Source organism: Lactuca virosa, chromosome 7, assembly GCF_052849685.1.
Source record: "Lactuca virosa cultivar CGN04683 chromosome 7, Lactuca_virosa_CGN04683_v6, whole genome shotgun sequence".
Taxonomy (NCBI): domain Eukaryota; kingdom Viridiplantae; phylum Streptophyta; class Magnoliopsida; order Asterales; family Asteraceae; genus Lactuca; species Lactuca virosa.
The window spans coordinates 49,469-62,431 of NC_136432.1; the positions used below are offsets into that span (position 1 = coordinate 49,469).

At 44.6% G+C, this 12,963-nt stretch overlaps 1 pseudogene across 1 annotated transcript; it reads left to right on the top strand.

The window, feature by feature from the left end:
* Positions 1-8,750: 8,750 nt before the first annotated feature.
* Positions 8,751-12,756, top strand: LOC145124841 (cytochrome c oxidase subunit 2-like; annotated as a pseudogene). The gene is made up of 3 exons (XR_013715718.1): positions 8,751-9,253; positions 10,586-10,903; positions 12,620-12,756. The product of XR_013715718.1 is annotated as a cytochrome c oxidase subunit 2-like (transcript).
* Positions 12,757-12,963: the final 207 nt, after the last annotated feature.

Genomic DNA, 12,963 nt, shown 5'->3' on the forward strand with positions numbered 1-12,963 from the left:
AATTGGCACCATCTTTTCAGCTATGTCAAAGAGTCATTTCCACGCCATAGATGCTGGAGTTGTCTAAGCCTGGGCTGTCTACTATGGAATGAAGCTAGCATTGGAAGCTTTCTTTTACCGAATAGATGTGGAGACAGGCAGTGCAATGTGGGAGCCGTGCTCCAACAAGACCCGAGCCTAGCATTGGACACATTGTGGATGATATTCAAGCTAGAATTTATTCTTTTTAAGTTTCTAATTGAATGCGGATACTCATAAGAATGGTAAGAGGGTGGCACATCAATTAGCTAAACTATCCATTTAATCATCAGGGATGGGTAAAATATGGTTATAGGAGATTCCAGAATCTAATAAGCAGTCCTTCTGTGTAAAGTTAGCTAGTGTGGATTCGCGGAAACTCTTAATATTATCGGGCACAACAAACAACCAGAAGCCATATCTTTCGTCGCTTGCTGCCAAACAACCTATTGCTATTGACAAGAGTCGGTCAATGCCATTCAATGTCCAGCCAATAACCAATTGAGGAAGCAATCCGAATCCTTATATACGAGAGAATAAAGGGATCATAGCGGTGAAGGAGGACGACCGGAGAGAGGAGCTTACGAAAATAAGCTACTAAAAGCGACGAGGGCAACATGTCTTTACTGGGGAAAGCTGCCAAATCATTCATATTATCGGAAGCTCTTGTCAAAGGATTTTACCTCTGTTGGACCTAAAGCTTTCAAATCGGAACCTGAAAGGTAAGGCGAGTTGGTTAAGTATCTCATTCCACAAAAGTTGCACAAATCTCTTAAGACATGAGAATAGGAAGGCGTATACCTTACGTACTTTTTATTAGCCGGTGTGTTGATGATCCTCGTGTTATAATTTCTATCTATTAGTTGATGATCGAGCTCTTTATGATTGAATGAAGTGAAAGATCAAACTCAAAGGGCTCTCCCTTTATCGTCATCGTCGCTATCATAGTTGCTATCATCGTCGCTAAAGCTCCTCCACTTTCCTCCTTCCTTTGCTAATGCTCCTCCCTTTGACCAAAAACACAAAAGACGGTGCATGAGGGAGATAAAGATGTTGCTCTCATACCAAATGCTTTGAGCAAACTAGCCTATCTCTCGGCAGGATGGTGTGCCCAAACTGTCATTTCATTCGAGGCGGGATCGAAGTAAGGGGCGAAGTCTCGAGCATCGGTACTCGCAGCCTTGAGGTTTAGGTAATCGTCAAATTTCCAAAGCCGACAGGCCTTCACGCCTCGACCCTCAGATGCGAGGTTCACTGAGCAAAGGAGTCGGCAGATGTTACATTTTTTTAGACTCCACCTTCGCGAAACTACTAAAGAGAAGGCTAACAGTCTTTAGCGCAACTTATTAGGGATTTCCCAACGGAAAGGCTTTGTCTGGCCCTCTTACGTTAACCTACCTTCTTGCCAGCGAAATAAAATTTGAGGTCGCGCATTCAATGACTGCTCTAGAGCCGACTTATTTGGGCATTTCCAACGCTGTGAATAGAAAGAGATTTTTACCCTTCTCTCTCCCCATATCTGTCTGTTTCGACCAAGCGAATAAAGCCGGTGGCTACTGCTCTACTATATAAGTACCGTGCGTGAGGAAAGGATCTCGCGTGGTAAAGCATCTCGACGCTCAATAGCCGTAGTTGACTATAGACCTTCACGAGTTACTTGTCATCACCCGGAAATTACAAATCTTTACCAAGTGCCAGAGATTGGTTTGGAACTTTCTTGAAGCATCAAGCCTGGCATACCAAAGCCAGCGTAGTCCAGGCGAACTCAATAATCCGATTTTCAAAACTGTGCCCAGCCAGCCTATCCCAGATCGGGCACTTATCAACGATCGACGTGACATGAGTCAAAAGATAAGGCTTCTAGTTCCAAGTGCTTGCCCTCATGCCTGGTAAGGTCCTCCAAGGAAGAGGCACGAGCTAATCTTTTACTGGATGAAGGTCGGGGCGGTATAAAGGATAGGCTAGTCCAGCTAGATTCTCTCAAGCTAAAAGGGTAGTTTACCCGCATTGGCATTTGTAACAAAAAGAAAGACTTTGAAACCAGTTAAGACTTCAATGATTTATTTCTATATACAAAAAAGTAGGTGATAAATAAAAAGAAAGACTTACAGTATGAACTGTAAGAAAGGTTTAAACTATTGATTTATCCCGCCTAAAGAAAGAAATTATAACACGAGGAAGAAAGCCTACGGACAGCCTAATCTTCATCTCTAGAGGTTTGGAAGGAGATGTCTATGCAGTGACAGGAGTTCAAGAAGGAAGGACATTCTATTAAAGTAAAAGGAAGGGAAGCAAGATCATAAAGGCCAATGTCAGGTCTTTCTCGCCAACTCGGATTCGGATAGTTGATTCCCGATTGGTTAAGCTGTTGACATCCAAAGGAAGATGTGACATTAGAATCTTCCATGACAGAAGCCTATGGATAGAGATCACCTTCTCCGCTTTACGCTGACTTGGTCAAGGTACTAAAATAAAGTAAAGAAGATCATTGAAATCAGTGCCGTCTTCTTGGGTCAGAATTAAGGGAAGATAATTACTGAAGCCGGCTGGCTTGAAATTGAAAGAAAGGTCGCTTCAAGAAGCTATGTCGGATCCTTTCATTGTTCTCTCGCTCCTCTCTCGGGACTGTAAATGGATTAGAAACCTTTGGCATTACATTCAAACTTGAAACAAGGCATGTGTAACCGAGTCAGGGTCGTAGCGATAGGACTAGTAAAGTCAAGCCTTACCTTACTCTTGCAAGTCTTTTCGTGTGCTTTGTTGTTCTCAGATGCTACATAACGGCTCCTATAGCAGAATAACCGCTATTAGTACGAATCCCATGCTAGTATGCCTTCCTTTCGTACCGATCGTCACTGTCTTTCCTTGATGACTCAAATCAATAAGACAAAGAGTTACTAATAGCTGTAGTTAGGGCCTTTGCCAAAGAAGAAAGACTAACTTCTCCGATTTCTGTTCTACAGCCGAGAGAAGAATGTACACTGCCTATCCTGCTTGAAGATTGCGAGATTTGCATTTGCAATAGCAAGACTCTTATATTAAAGTAAAGATATTGGTTGTGTTTGTTTTGTTTGATAAGTCTCTCCTTACTAGACTCGTGACCCAGGAACTCCCCCTTAAGGTGCATTCATGGTGAGTAAGCCGAGTCCCTTTTTTTGGATAATCCTTCAGTGCACTATCAAGTAGTCGATCAAACAATCCCTTTATGACTCCGCTTTCTGAGTCGTCCACTAATTCAACTAGATCAAGGCGTCTGAGTATAAGTTAACAATCCTAAGAACGTTCAAAATTCTTGATTTAGAAATTCCGTCAATCAATGGCTAGTCAAACTAAGAAAGAAAGCCAGAACCTCCATGACTAGGACAAAAAAAGACGAATGGAATCCTTGCCTTTTGCCTCTATGGCCATCCAACCCTCTCAAGAAGACCATTAGTTAGAGTACTTTCTTTCTTTGTAGTTATCAGGCATGTGAAGATACAATCAACTTAGAAGGAAAGTTGTTGTTGCTCAACTTTAGAGTACCATCTCACCATGTCATAAGCTTTCCAGATGTCAGTCCAGTGCCAATTCAAAAGAAACGCTCTTGGCCGATTAGTTGGCTTAAAACGACCGATATGAGCTGAGATATCGGTCCTATGAATCTGTTCCCGAGGTCGAGCTGCGTTAAGCTCTTATTCTCCGATTCTGTTAACGCCGTCAATGCGAACTGCCGATGCGGCTTCTGACTATGCTTTCTGCGGTCTTCGTTTCGACTCTTCCGCTGTGAAAAGAATAGGTTGTTCTCAGGTCTAAAGGAAGAGCTGCTAGTAACAAGTGAGGGAAGGAACCCCAAGGAAAGAAGAAATCAAAGCTCTCTAGCCGGGATATCAAGATTCACATGCGAAGGGACAAGCGAAAGGCTTCCTGGTATAAGAAAGAAAGTAGAGCTAGGCAAGGTCTTCTGTGAGTGAACGAGATGAGGATCAAGGCAGTTAAGTTCCACCAGGGTAGGTGCTTTCTTCGCGAGTATGTCTGTTGATGGCGCAGTGTCCTATCTGCTCAAGGAAAGCTGCCTAACTCAATGTGTTACGCATTAGCAGCATTTGCTACATAATCCGCATCTATTGTCAGATATTTTACTATAAGGTAAGTGAGGACTTCTTCCAAGAACGGATTCTTCTTAATCTTAATTAAGTTGATTTGTTGCTGCTGATTTCAATAGCCAAGTCAAGCTTTCCAGCAGATGAGACAGATGTCGATTCTACCTCTGTCAACTACCTCTTTATTTTATATTTTGATCACTCTTTTTTCCATCAACGATTGCCACGTGAAAGCTCTAAGTCAAGAAGTCAAGCCAGCAAGAAAGTCCGAAAGTGAGAAGGTACGGTTTCATCATCCTAAGCTACCTCACCTCACTAAGTCCAGTCTATGCACCCTTAGCCCAAGGATAGAGACAGGGCTAATGCTTTGGTCATACTAGATGACGAGGCTTACCGAACTACCTTTGCTGTAACTCAGAGAGAGAAGGCTGCTCAAGTAGAATCCGAATACGACTCTCGCTAAACAAGAGCTCTTTACTGGTAAGCTGATCACAACTTCATATTCAACAACAGCAAGAAGACGACTCTAGCCCGCTGAAAGCTTTGAACATTCGCTTTTATCGGGTTCCTAGCCCAAAGGTTCTAGGGTTCGAGAGAGAAATTCCTACTATAAGGAAGGGAAGAAGGTAATCCAATTAGTAGAATGCTGCTTTCTATCGGTTGTTCACATTCAAGCATGAGTTAGTTCAGAGTCGGCAAGGGGAATCAGAGAAAGGGCAGTTTAGTCAACAATCATGACCATGGGAACATTTGTTCGCTTTATAGGTACCCCCGAATCTACTAGTCATCGCCTTTGAGCTGGGAAAAGCATTTACCTGGAGTCGGCTATTCCTGATTCAGCAAAGGAAAGAAGCCTTGATCCCAAGACTAGCTGCGTCTTTTTCGACTAGTGAGTTGTTGCCTAGCCTTGGTCACTGAACTCGGTCACTGAAAGACCTTTCGAGTCGAACTATAGTGTATAAAATAGCTGCTTATTCTTCTTAAACGGATCCATCTTCTTTCGCTCCTAAATCAAGAAAAAAGCTTTTGTCGGCTCTGAGGCTGAGGAAAGTCGCTGACCAAAACCTAGCGTTCGCACCCCTTTCGAAGCGGAATAAAGGGAAAAGTGAGTTGCAAGTCGAGAAAGAGAGAGAGAACTGCCTAAAAGGAGAAGTAAAAAAAGGAGTCCTCGTAAAGCCTAAGGTAAGGAAGGCTGTTCACCAGGTAAGGCCTCCCATCCGGTCGAGAAGAAAGGGATTCCTTTGAAAGAAAGGGGAGTATACGAAGCGAAAAGGGAAGGTGGGAGGGGGTAAGATAAAGTTGAGATAGGATCGTAAACCGCCACCCTTCCGCATCCGGTTGAGCCGATTGATCGAATGGCCTCATCAACAATAAGGTGGACTTCAATTGACGCGATAAGGTGTTAGAAGCACCCTGACGGGCCAGGGTATGCCGATGGTTGGAGGGCTACTTAACATCATTCTCTAATAAATCAGCCCCATGAGATCATCCCGTTGCACCCCTCACGCAACGTTAGAGGGCTGGGTCCCCTCCCAAGTCAAGTTATAAGGTAAGCGCTGTGCTAAGTTTAGAAGTCCGTCTATGTCGATTCAGTTGCAGTTATTCGCCTTTCTTGCGAGCCAGAAGTTTGAGTTGTTTTCCTTTCATTCACCCTCTCCCGCTATCCTAAGCCTTTCTTTCGTCCTGCCATTCTTTCTGCTAGCTATCTAGTGGGAGAAAAAAGAGAAGCCCCTCCTGTTGGCGTGCTATAAAATTGAATTTGAGTGATAGGCCAATGCTAAGTGTTCCATGTCGTTGGATAGTCGGTTCGAGGGCAAGGAAGGAAGTTCTCATTTTTAAGCCTGCGAGCTAGTAATTCCTCTCCTCGATAAAATGGGCATACCTTTAGATTTCCTTCGCTTCGTAAAGTAAACGACAATGGAAAGAGTGAAAAAAAGAGTGGAAGTTGCCCCTCCTAGGGTTCCAATTTTAGTTTTAGGTTACATTGGAGTCTCTTACTAGTCCATTTCTAATCCCTTTTAGCCAGTTTCCTTCTATCACATTGAAGCAGTTGTACCAATTGCAACAGTCTTAAGGCCATTAGTTGGAGTGCTAAGTGCTGCTTTGGCAGTCGAGTTTTTTCTTACATCCAGTGCTACATCTAGAGGTCCAGTCCCCTAGGTCATTTGATATCTCTAGTCTGAGTTCCGTTCAACAAGCCAGTTCTGTTAGATCGCTTACAGTCCCCGTAGTGTCCAGTAGCTGTCTCTTTTTCTTACCTTAACCTTAGGCAAGCGAAAGACAGAGGCTTGAAATCAAAGTTAAGATATCTCCATCCGGTGGGAGTTGCTATCCATATAGTTCCATGGCAGTTCTACTTGCAGCCATTGATATTTCTCTTGCATCCGCTTTCAATCTAGCAGAGTAAGGGGCAAAAGGATCTGACGCAAGTTGGAGGATCAACAGAAAGCTAGGGTTTTTCTTCTCCCTTATTATCCTTTTCTAAGGAACTAAGGAGTTAACAATATCTCGCTTAAGGAGATATCTAGCCAAGCGATTCACCTGATCCAGACACGCCAATAGGCGGGTTTGAAGATAGTAAGTAAGAGTAGTGGCATTCTCATCAAAAGGATGTTCGCAATCCAGTGATAAAGTGAAAAAAGGTGCTTTTTTCTGCGCATATTCCCTGGTGAGGATATGCATATAATATTTTAGGTATTAGAGTGCATCAAGATTATAGGTTACAGTTTCTAATCTATAGGATTGATTCTGGCTTCTGTAGGACTACTAACTAGATTATGCTTTCTCTCCGGGCCTTTGCTAAAAACGTTGGAAGGAAATATGTGCGAAGGCTTTCTATGGGTAAGGCAAAGGTAGATGTAATATTGCGATATGTGTCTTACCTTGGTAATTCCTTTATTTACCTAGTGGGTCTAACTTTATGTCTAAGGAAGAGGATAATCGCCCTAAAGAGCCTGCCTAGTCCTTCTCGAATCCTGAGAGTTCTGTTCCATTTCGTAAGCGAGTGTTCAGTGTGAAGTACTTCCATTCGCCCCTCCTCCAATTGCGGACTTCTTGTCAGAAGAGTTATCAAGCGCAAGGGAAAAGACTAGCAAGCCAATTACAATCTTAAGGGTTGGTGTTCGAATTCTCTTCTCATTGGATCCAGTTGGAATTGTAGTTCTCTTTGCTGTTGTGCCAAGCGAGGGAGTTCTTTGATAACTCTACCAAGAATTAGGGTGCAAGCAAGTTTACTCGCTTCTCCTCGACTTGCATAAGAAAGATGGTTCTGGAGATAAATCCTACCCACAAGCATTTGCTTATAGAATGGTGGAGGGAGGAAGAGGTAGCAATATATTCCGCCTGATGCTTGATCACTGCATTCGTGATATATCAAATGAGCTCTCCGATCTATGATGAAGAGTTCCTGTAGATAGGATCATATTTCTTTCTAGTCCTAAGCATTTTAATTGGACCTTTCTCCTTGACTTAAGTTTTGGAATATTTTCATCCGGGATTGGAACGACCTATGTTGTAACGGAGGAGAGAAGGTGAACCAGCTTCCTTTGGTCGCCTCTCCCGTCTGGTCGAGTAGCTTTCGCTCCTTCCTACTTACTTTATTATAATATAAGCGGGTGGCCTATTGGGAGCTTTTTAGTCATAGTGGGAGCTTTCGGAAATAACTTTGCAGGTCAAGATCATAGGAAGAGGGAAGAACAAGGGAGAAGATCTTTTTGAAAAGAAGACGATTCCAAAAGAAACTCAAAACGGAGAATAGGATGCCTTAAAGGTAAATAAGAAAGATCATAAATAAAAAACAAAGAAAATAGCTGCCTAGCCCGCGGGAAACAGAAGGTTAGGTTAGGAAGGGAGAAAGGATATTTACCAAGACTACTGAAATAGCACAGATTCGGCTTGGGAGTTCTCACTCGGGCTACTAATCTCCTCTTCTCCTACTCATAAGAACCAGAACAGGCACTCGTAATCGTCCCTAACCTCTGTCTCTAACCTATTCCTTTTCCTCTGTCCTTTTACCCTTTGAACAGCAAGCCGGAACTGGATTACATTTCAATAGAGAAAGATATAAATGGTCACATTGAGACGGAAACAGATGGGAAGTTCGCCCTCCAGTTCTATTCCTTTGGATGAGACGGCGGTGAGCAATCGATAGAGAGCAAGGGATGCTAGCGCTCTTCTACTCATATTCCTTGCTTCAGTTGGTTCAGGAAGCTTTGGCATCGAGACGCATTACGATAGCTATAGCTAGGCCGGGTGGGATTCTCTCTCTATCTAATGGTTATGAAAAAAGTGATGAATCAAGTGGATCCTTTGCCCCTTACCTCAGTAGCTGGAAAGGCAGGCCCTTAGCTTCAACTAGTTCAGTTTGAGTCTTTCTCAGGAGTAGTTGCATTGCAAGTAGGCAGAAAATAAGTAGTGCGTTAGCTTATCTGTTCATTTTCAAACAACCCTTGTTTGTGCTCCTTTATCTTTCTAAGCCGCTCTCACTAGCAGGGAATCTAGTTCAGCAAGGTCCATAGGGTGAGCTCGCTTGAAACTGGGGCGCGTCTGGTGGTATCGTATATAAGATCACACGGCTGCTTGCTTTTAGGAGCGATCTGTTCATCCAACTCGAAATATCGTAAGTAAGAGAAGAAGAAGAATCTGACGCCCAAAATTCCCATGTCTTTCTTGGTTGGACCAACCGGCGAAATCCGTCTTCCTTAATTGGAAGAGCAAGAACAAGTCTCTCAACTTTTTTGGGGGAGCAGAGCAGTCAAAGAATGAAACAGATCAAATGATTGTTCTAGAATGGCTATTTCTCACAATTGCTCCTTGTGATGCAGCGGAACCATGGCAATTAGGATCTCAAGACGCAGCAACACCTATGATGCAAGGAATAATAGACTTACATCACGATATCTTTTTCTTCCTCATTCTTATTTTGGTTTTCATCTCACGGATCTTGGTTCGCGCTTTATGGCATTTCCAAAAAGAAAAAAATCCAATCCCGTAAAGGATTGTTCATGGAACTACTATCGAGATTCTTCGGACCATATTTCCTAGTATCATCCCGATGTTCATTGCTATACCATCATTTGCTCTCTTATACTCAATGGACGAGGTAGTAGTAAATCCAGCCATTACTATCAAAGCTATTGGACATCAATGGTATCGGAGTGCGCCTCTTCACGAGGGTGATTTAAGTGCAACGAAATGCCTTAAGAATATGGTTCGCGAAGCATCTGGCTTACCGGTAATCTCCCATTCCCGCCGTCGAGAGACTTAAATAACTATAGCATGCCAGAAACGGGGAGTTGAGATGGTTAGACCTAGACCCCGAAATGCTCCCAGCATAGAAGCCTATGGTTCCATCTTGTTGTTGCTGGAGGTACACATCCCTCTTCTCGGTGTGGAGCGATATACGAGAAATAGATGCTCAGCCTGAAATGTCCGATAACGGCGCTGAAGTAGTGAATCTATCGGCACCATAGCTGTGGCATACAACTTTGGACCTAACGGCCGACCCAGTAACCTTTCAGAATGGAGGATCCCCGTTGGCAACAACCACGGTAGTAGTTGCGGAACTACTGGGCCGGGAGAGGACAACCTCTTGTTCCTGCTCCTCTTTCTTCGCTTCGGGGACGGAGGTCCTACGGTAGGTAACAGCAGGTACAAGCAACTTGACCGAAGGGGACCAGCGCTTCTACTCTTCCACCGAGGAGCCGTTCGTAGCGAGAAGCAAGGGATGTCGTGAACGGTGGGAGGTCACAGAGAATTTACCTATTCATAGAGTGATCCTATGATCGATACAGGATATAGACTATCTCTTTCTTTATTCGATTCTTTTTCTGAAAAAAAAGAAGGGTGACTCAACTTCTCAGCTAGAGTTGGGGGTGGGACTTGTTGGCATAATGCAAGCTGGAACGTGGGAATTCGAGGTATCATGAACTACTACTAAAAACCAACTTTTTTTTCTTTTTGGACAAACGATATCAGGTCAGGTCTATGGATGGATCCAGATCTACGGGCCGGCCGGCCCCGGCCGATGAGCATAGGGAATCTATACTTGAGCGTTCAACTGGGCCCCTGACAGGATAGGTGAGGAATCTTGATATTTTTTATTGGGGCCTACAACTTCTCCGAGCCGACTAGCATCCCTTTCCACTGCGCATTTCTCGAACAAAGAAGACGACTATAGGATCAAATTCGCTTTCCATGGTGAACTGGTCGTCCCATACCTTCTGCCTGTCTCATATGTGTGGAACCAGGTCTTTTTCGGTTCCAGCACCCCCCCCCCCCTTGAATACATAGGGTAGGTAGGACTGGGTGAGAAAGGGTTCCCTGTTGCCAATAAACTTTCCCCGGCCTTCGATTCCCCTTACTCATAAAGGGTCTTACGGTCGGTACTAACTAAAGAAAAAGAGTCTTCTTTCTAAGAGTAGGCGTGGAGAGCTTTTTGCGGGGAAACTTGCAAGTACAGTTTGGGGGGAGACGGGCGTCGACCCAACCTTATGAGTATTCGGACTATAACAGTTCCGATGAACAGTCACTCACTTTTGACAGTTATACGATTCCAGAAGATGATCTAGAATTGGGTCAATTACGTTTATTAGAAGTGGACAATCGAGTGGTTGTACCAGCCAAAAGTCATCTACGTATTATTGTAACATCTGCTAATGTACTTCATAGTTGGGTTGTACCTTCCCCAGGTGTAAAATGTGATGATGTACCTGGTCGTTTAAATCAAACCTCTATTTCGGTACAACGAGAAGGAGTTTACTATGGTCAGTGCAGTGAGATTTGTGGAACTAATCATGCCTTTATGCGTGCGCCCGGAAAGATAGGCCGACTGCTGAGCCCACTCTGGCTCAGCCGCACCACCCAGGGTGCGAGCCACCCGAGAAGCAAGCTATTACAGTGAGCGGCTGGAGCAGTATGGAGCCGAGGAGCAAGGCAGTAGATAAGATAGAAGAAGGGGTCAGGCTCCCGGTGGAGCAGAGGATACGATTAGGATAACGAACTTGAAACGCGGAGCCCGAGCGTCCGGCGAGCGAGTGGTTAGTGGCCAATAGCGCCCTAGTTGATGGCATTCCTCTCTGCGGCTGGCACTCGAGGAACCACGGGGCACTCCATACAGAGCAAACAAGTCTTAGGGATGAGACGCCCGCGCAAGGACCTCAGTTCTCATTAGGAGGTCGAACCAAGGACCTATGGAAGTCGGGGCTAGCCCGTCCCCATGGGCAACGCAACAGTGTCCTGAGGGAGGAGTTTAGAGGCCTTATAGTAGCACGGACTTCTTTTTATTTCTAGGTCATGCGAAGGGGGCCAGTCCAAGATCGTACTGTTCCTCTACAAAGACAACAGACGCTCTCAACGGCTAGGCGCCACTCTCTTTCTGAGTTATTCCAGCTTCTTCATGATTTCGTGCCGCGGTGAACAAACAAAACAAAAAAGAGGGCCATATCAGCGGAAGGAGAAGGACCTGCAACGGCAGAGACTACTAACCCTATTCTTGTTCCTAGCCGTCTTTTACGAGTCCGGAAAGCCTCCTCAGAGGGATCCTAAAAATAGAATAGAGAAGGGCGGGCAGGGCTTCCGCAAGAGCCTCCCCCCTCTTCCCGGTCAAGATAGATGGGAAGGAGCCCTATCAAGGCCATAACCAGTCTCTTTATTTATGTACGTACACCTTTGTTTCAGGGTGGGGCCGCCCTTCCTCCTGCTAATCCGGCCATTTCCGAACCTGTCTTTCTCATCCCATTCAATGGAGGACTTTTCAATTCTTGCGATTCCCAGCCCCCTTAGCTTATTATTTTATATATATATATATATATATATATATATATATATATATATATATATATATATATATATATATATATATATATTATTTGAAAAGGGTTCCGCTCGGCTAAATAGGCTCAATGATCTCTTTCTTCGCTTCGTTCGATAGGCCGGTACGGCGCTCCACGTGGTTATATTCATACATGTTCCGACTCGCCGGTCATTATGGATCTAGTGGCATGGCGGGGCAAAAGAAAAAAGGGGGGGAAGCAACTACGAAGCTTCGTAGACTCGACAAGTCGCTCCGCTTATAGAATATAATGAAGCAAGCTAGCGACTCTCCTAGTAGCGAAGGAAAGGGGCATTCGGGAAGCGACTAGTCGCTTCTGGCGAAGCTTCTAGAAGGTCGACCACTACATAGAGAGATCCATATACCAGTCATGAGCGATAGCGAAGCCTAGAGAGGCGCATGGCAGGATCCAAGAGCTTAGAAAGGGTCAGGAAAGGAGCAGAGAAGGGGTTGGATTTCACCTATGATCAGATCAGTGGGCAACCATAGTTTACTTTTTTCATAGTGTTGTTAACGTTGTTGAAAGCTCATTACTTATTTAAGTAGGCCTCGCTTTTCGGAGCTGCTCCCAGCTCACACTATGGTGGAGGAGGTGCCGTGAAGATCTAGGAGTGTGAGCAGTACGAGCTGAAAGGCTCCCATACTGTTTGGAGGGCAGGGGGCATAGATGCCAAACAAACCTGACCCCTATCTATCGTCGTAGAAGCTGTTCCTAGGAAAGATTATGGTTCTCGGGTATCCAATCAATTAATCCCCCAAACCGGGGAAGCTTAAGCGGAAATAAAAGGGTAGGGTGAGGGAAAAGAAAAGGGGGGAAGCAACTAAATTGAAGGCTTCACTCCCAGATCGCTTCGTGAGCTCATTTAGTAGATAGCGAGTGTGCGCCCCTTTAAAGAAGAGATAGGGGCGAGTACTACACGAGCTCGTAAGTCAAGTACGGAACGAGCCTTGTCTACGAAGCAGAGCGACCTCGTATTGCTTGCTTCTGGCGAAGCTTCTAGCACTGGATAATAGGCATGGCAGGAATACGACTTT